At 34.7% G+C, this 23,918-nt stretch overlaps 1 protein-coding gene across 6 annotated transcripts in view; it reads right to left on the bottom strand.

The window, feature by feature from the left end:
• PCLO (piccolo presynaptic cytomatrix protein) overlaps positions 1–23,918 on the bottom strand; it is a 383,872-nt gene that overhangs the window by 8,644 nt on the left and 351,310 nt on the right. The gene's annotated exons all lie outside the window — the stretch shown is intronic.

Genomic DNA, 23,918 nt, shown 5'->3' with positions numbered 1-23,918 from the left:
AAAAAGAAAAAAGGTAATGAAATACAAGAGCATAGCTCCAAGAGAGCCTGAGGAATAACTACTTGAGCTGAAACCAGAAAATTGAGAAAGAGTTAAGTAGTTGAAATGGATTAAGAACATGCTACAGAGAAGGAACAGTGTGTGCACAGGAGGGAACATCGTGAGACTGAGGAATTAAATGTATATTCTTGTGATTATTACATATTGTTAAATGGCATCATGTTAACAATTTGGTTTTTATACTTAGAACAATAGGAAACTACTGAAGATTTTTAAGTTTGGAGATAGATCACTTGTTCTCAAACATCTTGGTTTCAGACCTCTTTACACTCCAAAAAAACGAATGGTCCTCAAAGAACCATTGTGTGTATTATAGCTACCAATATTAGAAATTTAACATTTCTTTTTTTTAAAATTTAACATTTCTAATTAAAATGAAAAATGAGATATTTTAAAATATTTATTGATTCCATTAAAATAACAGTAATAAGTAAATATTTTAATGAAAAATAACCATATTTTCCAAAACAAAAACATATAGTGAGGAATACCATTTCTTATTTTTTCCAAATTTCATTAATGTTTTTCTTAATAAAAGACAGCTGGATTCTCATATCTGTTTCTATTAAATCCAATTCAATATGTTGTTTTAGTTGAAATATATGAAAAATGTCTAACTCATACAAATAGTTGGAAAAGGGAGAAGTATTTTAATATCCTCTTTAGATAATGTTAGATTATTAAAATTTGACAAGAGGTAATTTCTTACAGATTAAAGGAAATATGGAATCTGAAATCATATCAATGGACTTTTTGAATGATTGCTTTAAAATACAGCAATCTATCCTGAATTATTTTATCTTGCATTTAGAACGGCTCTTTTAACCATGCCTGACTTGGTAACAGCATATTGTTCATTTTGGAAAATACTCGTTCACTGGGTTATGCAGGTCTTGTTGACCCATTTCATAAAATATTTAAAACACATGTGTTAATATCACTACCAATATCATCAGAAAGGTCTTTGAATATTGAGAAGCCTCTAAGCTCAGGAAGGCAGATACAAGTTTTCTAAAGTTCTATTTTTAATTAAAAGTTGAATTTTTTAAAAGATTTTTTTGAATTTATTTATTCATGAGAGACACAGAGAGAGAGTGAGAGGAAGAGACATAGGCAGAGGGAGAAGCAGGCTCCATGCAGGGAGCCCAATGTGGGACTTGAACACAGGTCTCCAGGATCACGCCCTGGGCCGAAGGCGGTGCTAAACCACTGAACCACCAGGCTTCCCAAAAGCTGAATTTTATCACTGAAAACTATCATCGCTTGTTTTTCTTAAAGTGACAAACTCACTTTGTTAATTTTTGAGAATAAGTAGCATTTGTCCACTGTTATTCTTTTTTAGCAAAAATTACATTTCCTATTAAAAAGGCTAGTTCAGTTTGTGACTCAAAAAAAGGCACAGACAGGTTTCCTCAAGTCAACTATCATAATTTGGCAGGCAGCATAGTGCTTTATGTATATTTCCATTTCATCTCACAGAATTGTGTGATGTGATGTAGAAAGACATGTGCTTAGGGTGTAGGTTTAAAAACAATAATTTAAACTTCCTCATTAAGGACAGTCTTGAGTGAAACCGGCATTTTCCTTATAAGTGAATGCCAGTTAAAAATAGATAAATACAGTAACTGGTAATATGCCTTGCTTTGTGCTAGGTCCCCAGCAGTTTATTGCATCATTGCTTTTGCATTATCAATGTAAATGTCAACACAGTGAAAAGGTAAATAATATCTCAGTATATTTAAAAAATAATTCTGATCTCACGCATGCATGTAAACATTATATAGAATATAGACTATAGTTGATCATATTTGAGAGGAGACTAAAGTAATAAAAGCATTTTGTGCAAAACTATGAAAATATGAGATGGTAATTATTTAATCCTTTTGATTAAACTTTGTGATATTTTGGGGACATGTTTTGATGTATTTCTTTCCTGGAGATTAATGAGAATAACAGTAAAAGACTTACAAAACATTTGTTTTACAAGATAGGGCAAGTAGATCAAAATAAGTAAAGACACAGAATATTGAGATATTATAATCAATAAAACAGATCTCATGTATATTAATTAAATACCACACCCTGATAATAGATCTTTTTCTCAATTACATACGGATCATTCCCCAAACTCACCCATACAGTTACAAAGAAGATAGCAGTAAGTTCTATAAAATGATGCTATTATAAACATTGATCACACACAAATAGGCTTTAATTAAATAATTCTTGGGCAAATGGTGAAATACAATGAGAAAATATGGAAGTTCTGAAAAATGGTGATAATGAAAATACTATGTATCAGAATCTGTGAGAGCTAAAGTAATGCTGGGAAGAAAATCAATAGCCTTACACACCTATATAATTTAAAACAATGATTAAAAAAAAACTCCACATATGCATTAATGTTCTACAAATAATTTTAGGGGCACCTGGGTGGCTCAGTCAGTTAAGTGTCTGCCTTCAGATCAGGTCATGATCTCAGGGTCCTGGGATCAAGTCCTACATTGGGTTCCCTGCTCCGTGGGGAGTCTGCTGCTCCCTCTCCCTCTGCCTATCACCTCCCTGCTTGTGTTCTCTCTCCTTCTCTGTCAAATAAATAAAATCTTAAAAAAAATTTTTTTTAATATAAGAAATTTAAACTTCCAACCCCAAGAGTTAGAAAAAGAATAAAGTAGAACAAAAGAAAGTGTAAAGAAGGAAATAATAGACATATACACTAAAATTAATGAGGTAAAGAAGAGAAAAATAGTGGATAAAATTAATGAATCAAAATTCTGAATAGTATCTGGTACTTTGAATAGTAAAACAGAAAAAAAAAGAAGAAAGAAGAGGAAGGGATGAAGGTGATGTAAGAATGAGTTAGGGGCAGATGGGACTAGTCAGGGAAAGATAGGGGAAAGGCCCCAGAGTCAAGCTCCTACCCACCCCAAGAAAACAGAGATAAAACAGTGAAAACAAAAAATAAACCTGGCTCCCCAGCTCCTCAGTGTTAGGCAGTATCCCCCTTTAATGGCCACTAAGTAATCACAGAAATCCCAGATGTAGGAAATACTATGAAGGAGTATTAATCAGAGAGAAGGGAACACCTTGTTTGTGCTCATGATATTTACAAAAAATCACCTTGTTTGTTATTAGGAAGGTTACACGTCCACCGTGTTTGTTCTAAATATCCACCCTGATGTTGATAAGAAAGTTACCAAGTTCCCTGATCAGTTTCCTATAAAAGACCCACACTACAAGCCCTCAGTGGCAACCCTGTGGGGACCCCCCTCACTCCTGAGAGCTTTCTCTGTATCTCTGCTTAATAAACTTGTATTGCTTTGTTCACTCTGTGTAGGCGAGATTAATTCTTCGACTGTGTGACAAGAACCAAGCTCTTCCGCATCAAAGGGATGTTGAGAGCATAGTTCAAAGATGAGATGATAAAAAATGGGGTAACAGTGCTAAAATACAAATAGTCCCTTTTTAAAACTCTTAATGAATTAGAAACACCATGGAACAAAATCGAATGAGATAGAAATCAATATTACTGACATAGAGGGAGGAAGGCTTAGGATAATATAGAAAGGAAAGGAAAACAGAGAGCTTCTTTACTAGAAAAAAGTGATAGCTATGTCAAACTGAGAAATAGGATCCAATTTAACTGATTGCTCAGGAAAAGTAAATTTTTTTTTTTTTTAGGAAAAGTAAATTTTAAGACACCAGAAAATCACATGTATTTAAAATATAAAGGTATTTATCAGAAGTAACAGAAAAGTAAATCTGTGGATCAAAAGAGTATCCTGTATTCCCGGGAAATATTGATTAGCTGATACACTGATAACTCCCATTTTAGCGTCTTCAAAAATATAGAAAACACTTTTAAAGGAGCCAGGGGAAAAATATGTCCCTTGAATGAATACATCAATGTAGGGGAAAAAAGTACCTTTTTGAAAATGTTTAAAAGCCTGTGGCAGAGGAAATAGAGGATCTAGTAATGAAAGAAAGAAAGGAAGGGAGGCAGGGAGGCAGGGCGGAAGTGGAGGGAGGACAGAAGGAAAGATGAATATGAAATCCAAGAGGAGAGAGAAAGAAAGTGGAAGCATGCTGATTTCCTTTAAGCGGAGAATTAATCAATAAAATTTAAAATTGAAATATAGTATTGAAAATCATAATTGCTTAACCTCTTAATATTTTCAATTTTGCTTCTTGAGCTTAGTGAGATTTCTTACAAATTAATAGGGCTAAAATATTTATTGAAGTCAAACTATTCCTTTGTTTCCACCATAATCTAGCCTCTTCATTAAAATAAAAAAAAAAAACCTCAGTCGTATCATTTTTTTTGACAAAGACCATGAATAATTTAATTCTATTAAACAAAATCGTTGTGTCCCTCTATGTCTTTAGCTAAAGTGCTCCAACTTAAGTACAATTGTCAAATTGACTTATTTTTATCTTCCACAGCTTTCTTCTTTCACATTCTCTGGCATTTTATTCTCAATTAAGATATGCAGTGCTCTTTTCCTCAGAAAAAAAATTACATATTTCATCTTTGAAAAACAAGTGTAGGTCATATCTGTAGGCACACGTTTGTACACATGGTCTGTTTATACTTCCATCTGATTTATATATTTAGAGATATGCATTTTAAGAAAACATGGCTATTAACAGGACAATTATTATTTCACAACAAAAAATAAGGTTGTGAAGTTTTATAAGTGGGAAAACAGTGCCTTCGGTGTTTTAAGTAATTTACCAAATGGCTAAGTAGCCCAGCCATAACTTTAACCTAGCTCCTCTGATTTTAAGTCCAGAGCTCTAATCTCTCATGAAACCCTTGTATTTTCTCATACGATTTTTACACTCCTTGTGATGAGCACCAAGTAATGTATAGAATCATTGAATCATTGCAATGTATACCTGAAACTAATATAACACTATGTTAACTATATTTCTAAATAAGTACATAAATAAACAAACAAATGGATAAAATAACATGTTTTTTTTTTTTTTTTTTGGAGACGGAAATGCTGCAAATGCTGGATTTCTTTTGAAATTAAGAACAAAGTTCCAAAAAACCCTCAAAGCAAAACAAAGAACAAAGTTCAGTTGAAAAAACCAACAACCATATCTCCTACAAGAAATTCTTTTTTTTTTTTTTAAGGTTGTATTTATTTATTCATGAGAGACACAGAGAGAGAGAGAGAGGCAGAGACGCAGGCAGAGGGAGAAGCAGGCTCCATGCAGGGAGCCCGACGTGGGACTCGATCCCGGGTCCCCAGGATCACGCCCTGGGCTGAAGGCAGCCTAAACCACTGAGCCACACGGGCTGCCCTCCTACAACAAATTTTAAGAGTTTAAGGGAAAACATTAAAATGATGCTAGCTAGCTCTAGAAGTTGAAAAATAGGCTGCCCTGACAACTTGAAAGAAAACTATTTGGAAGAGAATGATGTGCTTAAATAAACATTTCATTGACGATAGTAAGTACAAGATAGATAAATATATAATACATATATATTTAATATTGTTGGAATGAAAGGATTTGCTATTTTACTTTGGCCACATACAGGACCTTAGCAAGCAGAGAAGACAGCAAGCAACTGTGAGTTGTTGATTCATGATTATATTTCTGCATCTTACTCGTGACATGATAGGCATTTAAAAAAAATTTTAATTAGGTAGGCTCCATATCCAACATGGGGCTTGAACTCATGACCCTGAGATCAAGAGTTACTGCTTTACCGAGGCACTCCATACCCTGGAGTGTTAAAACCACAGCTAGAAGTTATTGTCTGTATATACACTATCACTTCAATTATGCAGGTTATTTATATTAGATGACAAAATGGCAATAAATATTTCCTGAAATATTCATAGTTGTATAAGACCCTATATGGAAACCATTTAAACATTCCAAATAATTGTAAAAAGTGACTATGAATTAAGAAAATCTTTTTTTTAACATTATTTGCATCTGAAATACTTCACTGTGCGTGGTGTAAATCAAGGTTTACTCATTCTCAGAATTCTAAGAAATCTTGCAGTCTGAGCAGCTTTTGGCAAAGAGAGACCATTGTAGGCAAAAAGTTTCTTTAGACGCACTGTTTAGTTTAACTATTTAGTTAGCTGAAAAGAAATAAAATGTGGAAAAGGAAAGAAGGAGAGAATGGCACTTTGTAAAAGGCAAGTTTGTATGGGGGATAAAAACATAAGGTAGGGGATCCCTGGGTGGCTCAGCGGTTTAGCGCCTGCCTTTGGCCCAGGGTGCGATCCTGGATACCCGGGATCGAGTCCCACGTCAGGCTCCCTGTATGGAGCCTGCTTCTCCCTCCTCCTGTGTCTCTGCCTCTCTCTCTCTCATAAATAAATAAATCTTAAAAAAAAAAAAAAAAAAAAAAGGAAAGAAAGCATAAGGTGAATACATTTCCCATCGATACTTAGCTTTCTTTGCAAATTTCCATTAATCAATCCTACATACCAATGCCCCAGGTCACTGGTAGGGGCTAAGGAAGCCTGAACTGATGTGAGGTAAGATGTATATTTAGCCCTGAAAGTCTATGACCTCAGAATTAGTTATTTAGCTCCTATTACTCATTCTAAATCGAAGCAAAGTTTAAAGTGGAATTAAGGTAGAATTTTAAAACCAGGAAATCTGTATACTCGGCAGGTCATTAAATATCTCTGTTCTGTGTCTCCTCATATTGTAAAATGAAGACATATAATAAGATTATTTATGAACTATTTACAATACCTTTTTCAGCTTTATGGGATCATAAATGTGTGGCATTTTCTGATATTGTCTAAATATGATTTGGTCCTAGCCCTTTAAGAAATGTCTTCTATTCTAAATAATTTTCTCTGTTTACTCAGGATTTCTAAACTCAGCCATTACAGAAAGTCTTCTTAATATCCTCAGACTTGTTAATAGCCAAAATAGTGATGTATGTTCCCCCTCGCATTTAATTGCATTTTCTTCCTTCCAATTGTTTCTATTTTATGAGTTTCAAGTCTACACAATGAGGTTTTTTTTATTTTTTTAAAAGATTTTATTTATTTATTCATGAGAGACACACAGAGAGGCAGAGACATAGGCAGAGGGAGAAGCAGGCTCCCTGTGGGGAGCCCCAGGTAGGACTCGATCCCAGGACTCCAGGATCACACCCTGAGCTAAAGGCCGATGTTCAACCACTGAGCCACCCAGGCATCACGGATGAGTTTTTTTTTAAATGCTGGTATACAAAGGTATATTGTTAGCACAATGCATGAAATAACAGTTGCTCGGTAAGCATTTATATTCTTCTTATGTCTCAACAATGATGCAATGCGGAATCAGTTCTAGAGAAACAGTTTACACCTAGCAAGCGTATCTATACCCTTAGGTCAATTGCTCAATTTATGGAGATAACATAACAAAACAAAACATCTCAAGATATTCATACGAGTCAATACTTTTAAAACAGAAAAAAAATTTAAATATTCTATTTATTTATTCACAAGAGAGAGAGAAAGAGGCAGAGACATAGGTAGAGGGAGAAGCAGGCTCCCTGCAGGGAGTCCCATGCAGGACTCGATCCCAGGACCCCCGGGGTCACGACCTGAGACAAAGACAGACATTCAACTACCAAGCCATCCAGAAGCTCCTAAAATAGAAATGTCTAAAAAAAAGAGTCCTTTTTCCACGTTGCTGAGCTTGTTAAAGAAAGAAAGGAAGCTCACTAGAATTTGTTCTATTCACCACTCTGTCTATAATTTCAGGTATACAGAATCCATAATAATTTTATCTTCCATGCTGAAATTATATCTCTGTCTTCCAAAAGTTCCAAGTGGTACTTGTGACTGTAGCACTCAATAATTATTTACAACTGGCACTTCTCTTTTCTTACACCATGTCCTGGAGTAGTGAGGAAAGCTATTAGACCTTTCACCAGGTCTAGGAATCTTATTTGCATTGAGTGTTATTACCTGGTGAATTGTTGTTTCTCAAGCCATCGATATGTTTTAAACTTAATTCTCACAAACATGTCTTCAGAACAAAGGTTCTTACCCCTTACCTCATTATATGCAGATTTAAACAGAGGGGGTGAAGAACCACAGGCTTTGAAGGTTTATCCTGGTAATGCAATATTTGAAAAGGGGAAGGAAAGATGGAACTAATTTATTTCATTTTATAGTGTATTAAATTCTATTCCTATTACCTTCACTGTACAATCTCATGAAGTGGATTCAATTAATCAGCTTGCTCAGACAACGAAATGACACCATGCAGCTGGCTCCATAGCCTGACTACTTTTCTACCTCTATCTTACAGAGGACTACAAATGCTTGGATCGAATACTTCCTACTAACACATGCTATAATAAAGAATTAGAAAGAGAATTTCTGAGACAATTTGTAAAACACTTTGTGATCAGATATAAATGCATATTTTTTTACAGCGAAATTCAATGGATTTGGTTTTCAAGAAAAGAAAATGAATCTTCATACCAAATATATCTCAAGAAATACAAATTTCTACTCACAGTTTAAGTATACACTATTCCATAGCTAAGAGAACAATATTATAATGTTATGAATGATGAATACCAACTATGCAATGTAAACTTGTGTTTACACAAGTCATAGAAATATTACTAACTTCACTTAAAAGAAGACTGTAAATTTTAGATTGATGAATTTGCCAAATGTCACACAGCTAGATTAGATTTTCCAGCAAGGCAGTGCAAGAGTATTGCCAAAACTGTCAAAATCTAATATGTGATAGTGATTGTATGCCAAATTCATGTGCATGCTTCTGAGCACGTGGGGGGGTGGAGGGATTTGGGGATTGTGGAGACTCAAGATTTATGGGGAAGCTGTCTTGGAAAGACAAGAACAGTCAGGAGAGGGAATAAATTCTTACCCATTTCCTTTCCACTGCCTTAATTTATGAACTAAACTTCTTGATTCATTACATGTAGGGAGTTACAATTTGCTGGAATGTCAACATCAATGTATTCAATTTATTGAATGACTCTTGTGTTCCAGGCACTTTGTGTATCACTCTACTGCCTTTAAATGCCTCATTTACCCTTGTCTTTTTAGCGGATAGAAAAGACACCTAGTACATATTAGATGCCTAATGAATAAACTATAAAATATCTCTAATCTCTACAGCAAACCTGCAAGATAGGTATCATTTCCACACACATCTGAAGAAAGAGATTTATTAGGCCTAAGTCAAAGCCCATGTTCTTCTCGAAGCTAAGCTGAGGCCACTGAATTGAGATATTTTGGGATTTTTCTTTTCTCCTATAGTGTCACCCAAAATAAATGCTTTTATGTCAGTTTATGCATTTCATTCTCTGTTTACGTGTATATCCAAGCCTCTATTATTCAAAGCTATGCAGTGACATCCTAATACATTTTCATGTCTCAGGGCTTAGTGGGGGCTGACAGAGGAAGCATTTTATTATGTTTTCATTATTTTTTTTTCCATGGGAGAAGAGTTCTGTAAGCTTTCATTAAGTCCTTTATTTGAAATAACCCAGATTCAAGGAGATATTTTATACAAAAAGCAGGCATTCTGGCCTAACATGATTTAAGAGTTCTATGAAAGTAGGACAAGCCTGCACATTCTCTCTGTGTTCTGTTACATAAAGAAATCCTTTCTTTCTGAGACAAAGCCAGAAAGAACATAATTTTAGGAGGAAAAAATAGATTTTTTTCTGATTGATCTCCTTCAATGTTTTTGGCATTTTTTTGTCCGTTTGGTACATGTTTCTTAGCATTCATTTCACTGTGACTGAAAATAACCAGAGCTCTTTATAAAAAATTTTAATTGAAAGCTTCCTGTTATCTTGTATGAGACCAAAAGAAAAAAAAAATAGGAAAGAACTTTTGCTATTAGAGAAGAAAAAACTGAAAACTTAAAAGGATATCACATTTAAAATGTTTGGAGTTTTGGAATGACTCTCAAAAGCCTCAGGAAAATAAATCCCAGGAGGAGTAAAGTAGGAGAGCAGGTGGGTGGAGCAAGTAAGGTGGTGAAGCTCTTTTCCATAGGAGAGTCAAGTTTAAGAACTCAAGCCTGGCTTTCTGAGTTCACAAGGTCTTGGCTTGACCTCCCATCTACCTTGGAGATCAAAAGGGTCAAGTTGTCTTGACCTTTGATCTAACAGTAGGCAAATTCACCAATGGGGAGTAGTGGTGGGTCTCCATATATTCTCCCAATACAGAGAAATATTAGCATCCTAGTGTAATGAATTTAGGAAATAAAATCAGGTAATTGCTTAATAGGGAAACCAGGAGCTCCTGTGAGGAAATGTAGTTTGTCTGTGAAACTCCCAATTACTGTAGAAAAACTTCCAGCTTCTCACAGGAGTGGAAGGTGACCCGGTGACCAGTAACCTCTGAATAAACCTGTGGATAGCACCTGAGGAGTTAAAGGAGGCTCAATAGATTATGGGAATCAAATGTTTAGGTTGGCCCATCAAGTTATTTATGTCATCTCTTTGTTCTTAAATCAATCCTACCAGCCTTAACATACAGTCATTGTGATCTTCCTTTCAGTTTTCACTGGCTCTTCAGTTTTTCACTTTGTGCTAAGGTAACATCTAGGAAGATCCTATAAAAGCCTTCCTTGATCCTTTTTTTTTTTTTCAGCTGTCACTTTATCTTTGTCCTTAACTGCCATGCAAGCTAAAAGAATGAACTAGAATTCCACTTTGACTATTTATTCTCAACCCATTTTTGCTAGATATTCTTTTATGTCTCTCCCCTCTTCATTAGTCTTGCCCTGCTTTGCCCCGAGAAGAAGAACCCTTGAACTATATCACCTGGGTTTCCTCATCTTACGCTTCCTCCGGGGTTTTAGCAATGAGGAGTCAGCGGGCAGCCTGAGGGCAGGAGGATAGAGGCCGAGTTATTTATTGCCTTTGCCCCGACCTCGTTTGCTGGCTTGTTTTGCAGAGGCTATAGTGCCTTGCTACAAAGGCTAGAGCCCCTGCCCACAATCTCGCTGGGTTCTGGCAACAGCCTCCCACCTCACCCCTCACTGGGCTCACTGGGCTCAGGGCTTTTTCTTGTGACCAATTCTTCAACGTCTACCTTTCCTTGGTGGTTCCCTTAACCTCCCCCACTTTGTTCACGGCCCTTTCATGAAATTCTTCTGACTACTCCATTTGAATGTGTCAACTGCTTCCTGCTAGGGGCTCACAGCACAACAATCATTACAGATTAAGTTAGACCGTAATCCAAGGGTTTGTTGGGTTTCTGCTTTTGTTTTTATTTTCTTCTTATAAGGAGAAATGGTCTATCTGTGAAACAGACCTATTGATTTGTGGTGCCACTTCTAGTTCAATATATTCCTGGGTTTATGTCTATGCTTTGTATTCTCGGATACTGTTCCCTTCATCTTGCACAAATACCAAACTCCTAACCCTAATCCCAGTGCTTTTCTCATTGTGTCTGAAAACCTTGCACAGTAACTTCACCCTTATGTCAATCAGGATAGGTCAGATTCTGTTGCAGTATCAAATATCACCAAAATATCAGTGATTTAAAACTGAAAGTCATAGCATCTTAGGCTGATGGGATAGGCAGCCATCTCCCTCTGCAGACTGCCATACCTGAAAGAGAAGACAACTCCACGAGTCTGACAGAGGCAATTAATGCTCAGTTCAGGAATGGCATACATCACATCCAACCACCCACCACGCATTGTCTAGAACCAGGCAAAAAACCCACTGTGCCACCAGGGAGCCAAGCAGGCTGGGAGTCAGAGAAGTGGAAGTAGTAACACTAATGACCACCAAGGCTTTCTGTGCTCCTCTTATCTAAAGTTGACTTGGATGTTGGAGGTTCTCTGTTACTTTCTATGAATGTTAGAAAAAGGATATTGAGTTCCTCAAAAATATTCAGCTGGTAACTTAATTGGAATTCTGTTAGATTTCTGTTTTGTTATTTCACTAAGAAACATGGAATGATTCTACATTCATCCAGAAGTGTTTTTTTTTTTTTAATGCCCTTTAATGGAGTCTTAAAGTTGCTCTTATTTTTCTGTAGATATCTTGTTATTTTATAAGCTAGCTCCAAGATATGTTGATATGGTGACTGTTTTGGTATTATGAGTGATATTGTTGCCGTGTATTCATGGTTACTTATTGGTGATCTAGAGTAATTATTAGTTCTAACGTTTACCTGTTGATTCTATCAGGTTTTCTATATACATATATATATTCAAATTAACCACAAATAATGCTTTTTTTCCCTTTCAATTGTTGTACCTCTTAATTTATTTTCTTTCCTTACATATGAATCAAGACCAATGCTGTGTCAAATATTAGTAGTGATACTGGATCCTTGAGTCTGATCTTAAACAACATGCACTAGCCAGACTTTTGATCTCCGCTCAGGTCAATCTCAGGGTTGTGAGATCAAGCCCCACACCGGAGCACTGCACCCAGTGGGCAGTATGCTTGAGATTTTCTCTCCCTCTCCCTCCCCACCCTCTCACTTGTGCATGCAATCTTTCACATTGTCTCTCTCAAAAATACCCAAATGAACAAACATGCGTCAAACTTATTGCTCTAAGTAAAATGACATTAAAAAATAAAAACATATATATATTTTATATATAAATCTATAAAATATAAAATATATATATATAAAATCTTTATCAAATTCAGCAAGGGCCCTACATTTCCTAATTTACTAGGAGCTCTCAAAAATAGGTGTATAATGTAACTCAAGATATTTTTCTTCATCTATATACTTTTATTGTAATATTAATGAATTTATAAACCTTATTTATCATCATTTCATCATGAGTATAGTTTTCCAATTCTACATTAATATAAATAAAGCTAAAGTGAACATTTATTTGAAATTCTTTCCACATGGATAAACGAGTTTGGTTAGGATATAGAATATTTAGGATATATTGGAATCATAGCTTAAACTGTATACAAATTTATAAATTTAGTTGTTATTGTCAAGTTGGCCTCCAAAATGTTTATACTATCACTTTATGTACTACTCTTCTATCAAATGTATTTAATTCCATTTGTCACATTTCTGCAAATTCTGGATTTTCTTAATGAATTTTAGAAAAATAATACATGCGTGTTTACACACAGGCATATTGGATCCTGATCTACTTCCTTTATATGCATAGCAAATATCTGCTTTTATTGTTTTGTTTTGTTTATGGTGTTATTTTTTGAACAGTTTATATTAATTTTAATATAGTCAAATTCATTAGCCTTTTACACTATGGTTTTGGTCTTGTGTTTTAATAGTTCTTCTGTATTTTCCCATTAATTAGGAAAACAGACCCTATTTCCTTATGAAAGTTTGAGTGTTACTTTTCATTTTAGATAATTAAACCATCCACAGTTATCTATTTATTGCTTTTTACAGTATGAGGTAGCAGTAATTTTTTTCATGCTGGCAGCCAATTTTCTCCAAATTACTTATCTGCAGGGCAATTTTTGTTGTAAATAAAGTTTCCATATACACAAGGATATTTTCTGGGCCATCTGTTTGGTTTCATTGTCCTACTAGATCACACTTTTCTATATCCCAGCATCTTATATACTATAACTTTATTAGTAATCTTCCTACTTTATCATTTTTATTCAAAAATTTTTTGGCCCTTAGCTCTTTTATATGGATTTTAGGCTCAGCTCTCAAAATTCTATAATAAGCTTTTGTTATTTAATGGAACTTTCCTTGTAGTCACATTATTGACTTGGGAACAAATGCAATATTTCTGATATTAATTTTTATAACATGCGCTCTATGCCTACTCATTCATGTCTTCTTTTATGAACTTCAACAGTATTTCACATTTTTCTCATAAGGTGCTATGAGTATTCGGTTATATTTATTTCCTGGAATCTTAGACTTTGTGCTGCCACTGTGAAAAGACTTCTTTTTTTGTGTTATTGAAGTGGCCAATACAGGTGACGTCAGAAGGCTATTGTTTTCTACCTTGATTTTTCTGTCCATTTTATCTGACTCTGCCACCATTTTGCCAACTTTATTTTGAATAATAATTGCATGATATGCATCTTTCCATTTCTTTTTCAACTTTTCTATGAGATATTACTTTATGTATATTTTTCTGTAAATAGCATTTGGCTAGATATGTTTAATCTACTTAACCTAAATTCATCTTTTATGAAGTCATTTAAATACATCAATGAGGGATCCCTGGGTGGCGCAGCGGTTTGGCGCCTGCCTTTGGCCCAGGGCGCGATCCTGGAGATCCGGGATCGAATCCCATGTCGGGCTCCCGGTGCATGGAGCCTGCTTCTCCCTCTGCCTGTGTCTCTGCCTCTCTCTCTCTCTCTCTCTCTCTCTCTCTGTGACTATCATAAATAAATTAAAAAAAAAATACATCAATGAGAATTAGAGGTGATATGTAATTAATTCTACTTTCTGTTTAAGTCCTTTTTTTTTCTTCTTTCTCTTCTTTCTCCTCTGCATCCCTAAGAATTGCTTTCAGCTCTAAGAAATGAAAACTTACTTAGAATAATTAAACAAATGGGGATTTATTTTTCTAATATAACAAAAAATCCAGAGACAAGAGGTTTGCCATTAGGATGGTGAGTTCAAGAATTTGGGTTCTTTCTGTATTCCTATCCTGTCATTTTTCAGTATTCATTTACACCCTTTTTGCTTAATAGTTGCAAGATGCACACTATATATCCAGGCATCACATCTACCTTCTAGACACAATAATAAGGGTCAAGGAGAAAGCAGTTTTATATCACGAGGTTCTTGCAAAGATTAAATGAGCTCAGCATATTTAAGCTCTCAATAGGTTAAATTATTAACAGTCCAACTTACTATAATAGAAATTGTCCTTTAACATCTAATTTTTGTAAACCCTGAGTCATTCTATACTGCAAGTCCAGACAATATAATGTACCATATTTCTCTGGTGGGAAAGTCACCTCGATAACTCCAGAAGGTGTTGTTTACAACTGAGTTATGTTAACAGTGCCTCCTGGAATTGGGCTATGCACATCCTACACATCTGTATGTGGCGGCACTGACCTTAGACTTCACTAGTAAATGAAATATTCAAGATTATTAATATTCTTGATAAACATAAAACACAATTACTGTTAAAGTTAAATTATTAAGTAGAGAATTCAGTAACCTATCTTAAAAGAACATAAAATGGAATATTCTACAGGCTAATTATTGTGTTGGACTAATTATTGTAATTAAAACCCAGTTAGAGTTAAGTAGTTGACAGGAGTCCAGAGAAATGCTTTATGCTAGAGGGACCAGGCCACACTAGACAGTGGCTGTCAAATGATAATCTTGAAGATGATGGTACTGTTGGATCAGGGAACACTTAGATCAGGAGGTTCTCAAGGTGAGATATGATGAAAACTTACAACTGGGTCATTGTTGAGGTGGAAAAGAGAAAATAAAATACAGAGATATAAAATATGGGAGAAGGAGTTTACAGTTGAAGAGCTATAGTCTTCCCTTCTATCCTCTATTAAAATTCTCCTAAATTCAACTAAAATCTGACATATTTTTCCCCATCAATAAATTGTTTGAAGTAACATAATATTGCATATTTCCATAACACAGCCCCATGTTATCATGTCTGTCATGATAATAATTCAACCTAGACTAAATCGTAGGTAATACTTCGGCAGGAAGAATAATTAATCATGAATTAATAAAGATTTAATTTTTAAAAAGATTTTTTTTCACCAACATATCATTCCATTCTCTTAATTTATAATACAATTACTTTCAGGAACATTTTAGTAAGATATCTTATTTTGAATATATCTGAACACTTTATTAAGGAAAAAAATCTAGGAAGAAGGAAGTTATTAGTTAATTAAACTTAGTTATATAAGAGTTTAATATATTAAATCAAATGCTATAAAGATCTCAATCTGAGATTGCTAATTCATATTTCTAGATTCACAAGAAAAACATTCTGAAAACAGATCCGATTGCAGCTCTAAAACATCCACAAACCAATGTGCAACAGCTGCTATTAAACTTACCCAGATAACCTCACTGCTGACTCTAAAAAAGCAAATTGTAAATTGGCTGAGAAATATCACGGCAGAGACAAAATCAAACCAAACTGCACAACTTGACCTGAATTTTGACCCAGCCAATTCATCATTAACTAAAAGGAAATGAACTCAAACTATCAAACTATCAAAAGGAACAAACACTTGAAGAAAAAGCTTATCTGTCTTGAAAATAAATTGTTGACAAATGACTCTGGCTTTTCTGGCCTCTTGCAGTAACTGAAATCTTTTTAAAATACTTTTCCACCAATTAAAAAAGTTGGGAGGCCAAACAGACACTCCTGCTTAACTCGGCACAGAACCAGAGACTGTGGAATGGACTCAGATACCTGGGAACGAAAGCCTGCTGACCGATTCACGCTGTTCAACCAATAACCATGTTTCTTGGGTTTAACAAAATATTAGTGACTAAGAAAAAGTTTCAAAAGGTAAAACAATAATTCAGTTAATGTTAGAAGAGAGAGTGGTTTGATAAATTCCATTTCTTCCGCTTCAAAAAAAAAAAAATAATCCCTTAGTGTTTCCAGAGAACTTTCTAAGATGCATATATCAATATTTATTCACTTTCAAATATAGAATTGTAACTTCTTTTGATTAAACCTGCTTCATTCTGAAGTTTTTATTTCTTTGTACAATACCAGAGATGTATGAAATAAAAGGTACTGAACTAATCCTCTCACTGTCTTCAGGATAGAGCCTGGAAATTTTTATTAAAAATTCCAATCCCTCATCTGAGCTTGTTTGCCAGTGACTCTCCCCTTGACTCAGGGCACAGCCACACCTGCTCACAGAGATCAGTGCACAAGGACAGGTCCACCCAGCTTTCCAAGTGACAGATCCGTGACACTGTGTGTGCTGAGAGCTAAAAGAGCACGATTTCAGTCTACCTCATTCAAACTCCATTTTACTCTTTTAATTCATCTTAAAAATGTTCTCTGAAGTGCGAGCCATATGGCCTTTTAAAACAGTCAATTTCTTTAAAATTCTGCAGAGCCCAGGTTTGCATTTTATCATTTTCCCACTCTTCGCTGTTACCACCTTTTACACTGACCCCTGTTAACACTTTTAGTTTCTCCTTTTAAAATCATACTCGTATTTAACAACTGATCATTTAAAAAGTGGCCATCATCACCTCATTTCACCTCTACCGTGCCAGTGCCTAGCCTGCTCTACTTGCATTTTGATTCGAATCATTTATAGAGCCAACACAGTGCTGTGTGTCTCCCTAGACACGTCTCAGAGCCGTCTGTCCCCTTTTCTCCTCCTATTGCCTCTGCCTGCATCCCAGTCTTTCTCATTTCTTACTTGGACTTTTGAATTGCCTCCCCTGACTACAAATGTGATCTCTTATAATCCATCCTTCATGGCACCAAATCTGATCGTATAATTTTCGTCTTAAAAATCCATCTATAGCTTCCAGTAGCCCAATGACAGGGAGGAGTTTGAATTCCTAACAGTGTCCCTAAGGGGCCCAAACCATGACTACCTTTCAAACCCTGTCTCCCTCCAGCACAAAACCGCTGCAACCACAGGAGTGCCCACAGGTTCACCCACAACACATATTCTCTCACCATTTGAAGGCTTTGAACATGAAGCTTCCTCTTCCTGGAAAGCTCACCGGCCCTCCTCCAGTTACGCTTCTTACCCTTTTTTTTCCCCAAGAACCAGCTACAGAAGCACCCCCTGCCAGGAAGGCTTTCTCCAGCCAATCTAAAGCAAAGTGCGTTAATATTCAATGTACATTCCCTTCTATTATAACTCTTATCATAATTGTTCATGAACATATCTGTCTTCCCCAGGGCACTGGTTCTTTCTGGTAGAGATTCATAATTAATCATCTCCTGCAGACCCAGCTGGGCTTTATGAAAAAAGAAGCACAACCAATACAAATGCAGAATTACTATACTTTTAAGTAGATTATGTAGTTTTAATTGAAACGATGTCATCACTCTGAGTTCAGTTTTAGGGTAGCAAACTCCATAAAAAGCTGTACATCAATGTATATGATTAATATTACTTTTAGAGATGTTTGCATATGGCAGGTATATTTAAAGAATCCTAAGTTTTGAGACTACCTCAATATTTTTGTGTCAATATTGACAACGTCACAGAGACTGATTTATTCTTCAGTCTCTGAATTTTGCCCTCTTGATTCAAAAAATATTTATTGAGTGGGCATCAGGTGCAAGTCTCTGTGCTAGATACTGGGAATATCATAAATATTATAATACCTAATACCTAATTTAGAGAGTTGTTATAAAAAAATGAGGCCACCAATTTTTTAAAGATACCAGCAGAGTGCTTAGCAAGCAAATGGCAATATGATGTTGTGGTTCTTGATGTGGAGGAGGCCGTGCTAATTTTTTTGAAAAGATGAGTCATCAAGTACAACACATATATATGATATATATATACAAGTTATACATATATACACAATGTTATATATATACAAGCATACATGTATATAACATATGTAGACACAGGTACAGAATATAGAGATATACAGATGGATATAGATATGTAGCTATATCAGCAACAGTGTCATAATAAAATGTGTAGGATAAAGCCCTGCTACAGCTTCTTAGTATTCCATAGCACCAGTGACAGTTTCCAGACTTCAGAGGGCAAAGTAAATTGCAGAATTGACAATGGTGTGCTATTTTGTGGGCAAGTAAGCATCTGCTTTCGATAACAGTCTAAAATTGCATCAGCTTGGTGCAGGAAGATACCGATGTGCAAAAAATGAGTTGAATAGATACCGATTCTTTTTTAAAATAAAAGAATTAAGCAGGCGAATGTTTTTTTCCCTATAATTTTTATTGTTGCAAAGCAAATGGAATGTATTGATTATTTTAGACATTTAAAAAGAAGCAGCGTGTACTTTCCTCAGAGTATATTATCTCAGGTCTGTGTTACCTCCTTATCTGTAAAACTGGTTCCTTCAGGGAAAGTGTTATTTGGTTGAACAAGGACTTCTTTTGTGAAATCTGCTGGTCTTTTTTCAAGGGAAGGAGGAAAGTCAGTTCTCCTTTTTACTTAAATATGAGGTGTTTTTTTTTCCCTATAGAAAATTATATAAAAATTTAAAGGACTTCCTGGATAAAGCAAATAAGAGTGTTTCAATCAGAGAAAATAATAATATAAATGGTAGAAAAACAAATTATCCTCAATGAATTCTAGCATTCCCTAAAATTCTGAAATTTTTGTTGCTGAGCATTTATAAAATTCACTTTTAACTTTTGAGTGACATGGGAAAAAAATGTTAAAACAACTTGCTAGTTTGAATTCCACAGTCTTTTCTTCCCCAGAGATTTTGTATTTTATTGTCATGGAAGTCAGGGTTCTTAAAAGGGAAAAGGCTTTGCCTGTGTGATAGGGGTGGTATCAGAATATCTTTAACAAATGAGTATGTAACAGAAAGCACTTAACTGCAATACCGATTACTAAGGAGTTTTAAGAGAATGAATGTTCATAATCATTAGGGTAATATTAGGAAGTTATTTACTGCAAAGAATGGCACTTTTTTCTTGTACTTGTTAATACTATTTGATCACTAGCTAGATCTATTTTTTTTATTCTCTCATATATCAAAAGGTTGAATCATTGTACATTTTATGCCTTTTTCAAAAATTAATTCTCCCATGTTCCAATCTATCCTTCATTTTACCTAACCCTTGAAAAAATTGCCAAGAAGATGTACTGTCAACTATTTTTCTGTTTCTTTAGTTCTTTTTATGTTAATTTCTTAAAATAATATTGTATTACCATTATAATTCATTGATTTTTTTTTATTTTGGTAGATGAAGATTTAGTCTTCTCACCCTCTAACATAGTTAGGTTGCAATCTTGGTTATACTCATATTTGGGATTTACATTAACTTGACCAACATTGTTCATGTCTGAGACTATTTGGGTGTAACATGGGCCTCTTTACCTAAATTTTTTTGTTTTCCCGCAAATTATTAATTATTTTTGTTTTACATTTTGATTAGCTTTTTGTCTACCTACCCCTAATTATTTGCAAAATAACCAAGAGTACTAAACCCTCTCTTGAAACCATTTTTCTCTTGGTCATGACTTCTGTCAATTTCTCTTTTCCCCTGTAGCACTAACACCCCACTCACTCATCCAGAGAGGTAGAAGAGGAAGTAAATTTTTGAAACCTAGCCTTCTCCAAAATGATTTTACTCAATCCTTACACTTGATGGATAGTTTGTGGATAGACTGTCAGTTACAACCCCTTCCATTCGGAATTTTAAGGACATTACCCATTCGTCTCTATTAAGTGTCTATTTTGTCATTGAGAAATGTTATGGATTCTTATCTTTCCTCTTTTGTATATAATATATTTTAACTAATTGTCTCTAAAAATCTTTGCAATTTTTATATCTCTGGTGTTCTGAACTATGATGATGTTGTTTCAGTTGTATGTCTCTTCATTGTGTCTTTCCAATGTGGAGATGTATTTTCTTCCATTTGGGGGAGAAAAATGCTATTTTTTAAGTAATATTTCTCTCCATTCTTATTATTTTCTGTGGAATTACTATTCGTTAGACTTTGAAACTCATGGCTCTGTCATTTAATTTTCTTGTTTTAATAATTATAAGTTAATTGATAATTTATTTTTGGCAAAATATCAGTTTCACTGAAATGCTATTTCATAATTTCTGACCATTTCCCCCCCCCCCTTTAATTGAGCAAAATATGGGAGTTGTTTTTTTTTTTTCTTAATTCATGATAGGCATAGAGACACAGAGAGAGAGGCAGAGACACAGGCAGAGGGAGAAGCAGGCTCAATGCTGAGAGCTTGATGTGGGACTCGATCCCAGGTCTCCAGGGTCATGACCTGGGCCGAAGGCAGGCGCTGAACTGCTGAGCCACCCAGGGATCCCCAATATGGGAGATCTTTAAGGAGATATTTATTTAAGATAATGAATATTTGGTGATCACATGTAACTTTTTTTTTAGCCTTCATCATTTGCTTGCTGCCTTTGGTTTTGATTCTTTCACCATACAAATTTTATTATTTTTTTTGTAGACAAAAATATCTATTATTTCTTTGATGGTTTATGGATTTCTTTTAATGCTTAGAAGGCTACCCTGCAAATGCCACCAAGGTTACACAAATAGTCTCCTAAATTTTTTCAAATATCTATGTTATTTTTAACTCTATCTCCTTAATCCAACTTTAAATTACTAGGTATATAGTATAATCTAGTAGATTAATTTTCTTTTCTTTTAAAGATTTCACTTATTTATTTGAGGGGGGGGGAGAACATGAGCAGAGTGAGGGGCAGAGGGTTCCCTGCTCAACAGGGAACCCGATGCCAGGCTTGATCCCAGGACCCTGGTATCATGACATGAAAAGCAGACTCAACTGACTGAGCCACCCAGGCGCCCCTCATTTAAAATTCATAGTCATATTACCATATATACATTATGTTATTTCATTTGTGTACACGTCTGTTTTGTTAATACAACACTGTTTTGAGTACAGTAATTTTATGGAAATTTTAAATGTCTGATAAAACAAGATTTAAACATTTTTTTTTGGTAAGCAACATAGTGCCTACAATGTAATCGATATTGATAGTAGTTAATTGGCCATATGCATCAACACAGTTGAATGCTTGCTTTCCTTTGCAATTTTTGCAGACCATCTTATAAATTTAAAATAGTTTTTCATGAGGTAGTGCTGTAACTATCAATATTAAGATAAAAATGTTAGAAATTCATAATCTACTGTCCTCTGGCTCTTGCCCATTGTACTTTCTAAGTTTTAACCCAGACTATTTAATTAGTTGCTATGTGACTCTAAGCGAATGGTTTCATTGCTCTGATTCTATTTCCATAACTATAAAGCTAAATCATTATTTCATATATATATCCCCTGCTGTTTTGTGACACATGAACCAGATAATGTAAATGCATTTAGAACAAAATAAATGCTACATATCTGTAATATATATGCATCTTTTTTATTAATTTTCTACATCTATGGTAAGAGAATGCTCTTGGCTTATATACATTTAGTACCTTTTGCTCCATTTTAATGTTCTTATCTTGATTTAAGAGCTGCCCTCTAATAAATAAATTAGAGCACTAACTCCCAAAGCAAGCATTTCAAGGACTTGTGGGTAAAAAAAAGACATTTTACAAAAATAATAAAAATTGCTATTTAGAGATACTAATTTCTGAAAGTCTAAAATATCCTGGACTTTAAGTTTGGCAATTGCCAGTTCTTTGATTTGTACTATGGCTAAGAAGTATCCAAGGTATCTGAAAGAAATTTAATTTTCAGTGGTCCATTAATAACCTGCAGAGATGAATCTGGCTTAGAGTAAAGACCTAGAATTTTTAAATATTTCAATAATAGACAACTTTTTAGTAGACACTCTTAATTTTAAATTCCCAGTGAGTATTCCAGGTTCAGAAATCAGTTGCACTGATTTTAAACTCAGGAAGTTTAGGAAAATATGATAAAGTCTAGGGAAGCCATCCTCAAGAGAGGGGAGGCATTTCTATACAAGAGATTACATCAGAATTATTTGGGGGGCGAAGAGTACCTTGGAATACTATAATAACAGTATTTGGAAACAAAGGGAAAATGTTGGACCTAAAAACATCTTTTTTTACTGGAAAGCCAAAGGCTGAAAAAAAAAGATCATTTCAGAGAATATGAGTTTAAAGGGCTTGGGAAGGGGATGTTTGGGTGGCTCAGTGGTTGAGCATCTGCCTTCAGCTCAGGGCGTGATCCTGGGGTCCTGGGATCAAGTCCCACATCAGGCTCCCCACAGGGAGCCTGCTTCTTGCTCTGCCTATGTCTCTGCCTCTCTCTGTGTGTCTCTCATGAATACATAAATAAAATCTTAAAAAATAAATAAATAAAAGGCTTGGGAAAAATTAGGCCAGGAATAATCACTTATGTGATTCAGGTGATAATTGGAACAATGATAGCCAGCGTTTACTGACTCTAAGTCAGCTACAGTGCCAAGCACATTACACTCATTATTTCTTTTTTTTTAATAATAAATTTTTTATTGGTGTTCAATTTGCCAACATACAGAATAACACCCAGTGCTAATCCCGTCAAGTGCCCCCCTCAGTGCCCGTCATCCATTCTACACTCATTATTTCTATCAATTCTCGCAACACACTGGTAAGGTAGGTACTATTGTTTTTCTTATTTTTGTAGACTAGGAACCAGAGACTTAGAGACTTAATTTCAGTAACTTGCCTAATATCATGCATATAAAAATTAGCATGTCCAAATTGGCATATAAAATTATGGCATGCTAATAAAATATGACATGTATCGATGTCAATTACCTCAAAATTATATCAGAGTTTTAATATAATTTCAATGAATATTTATGTGGAATTTTCTCTGATTCTCAACAAAGAGAAATTTAAAGTTCTTTTTAAAAATTTTAAAAAAATAAACAGGTAAAAACAGTCAATTTAAGAAACTGAAAATCAAAGGATAATTAAACAAGTGTGGCAGATAGATCAATAAAATATTCCAGAAAGCCCATTACAAGACATTTGTATACTTAAATTTTTTGAGTGTGAATAATATGGCATTTTGTATCAGTGAGGCAAAGAAAGTTTATTCAACAAATGTTTCCAGGAAAATTGATTTGCTGTTACTTCATCACATGGCATAAAAGAAATTGACTTAGTTAAATATTACATTTCACACAACAAAAGAATTAGATAAAAATAGAAATCATTATGTACCTAACATCCTCAATTGAGTAAAGAATCCCTAAGCAAATAGTTAAGGAAGAAATAATTTTGTTTACAAAATTATTTATAA

This window comes from Vulpes vulpes, chromosome 5, assembly GCF_048418805.1.
Source record: "Vulpes vulpes isolate BD-2025 chromosome 5, VulVul3, whole genome shotgun sequence".
Taxonomy (NCBI): domain Eukaryota; kingdom Metazoa; phylum Chordata; class Mammalia; order Carnivora; family Canidae; genus Vulpes; species Vulpes vulpes.
The sequence above is the reverse complement of the archived record's forward strand: the minus strand, read 5'-3'. Positions and strand labels throughout refer to the sequence as shown.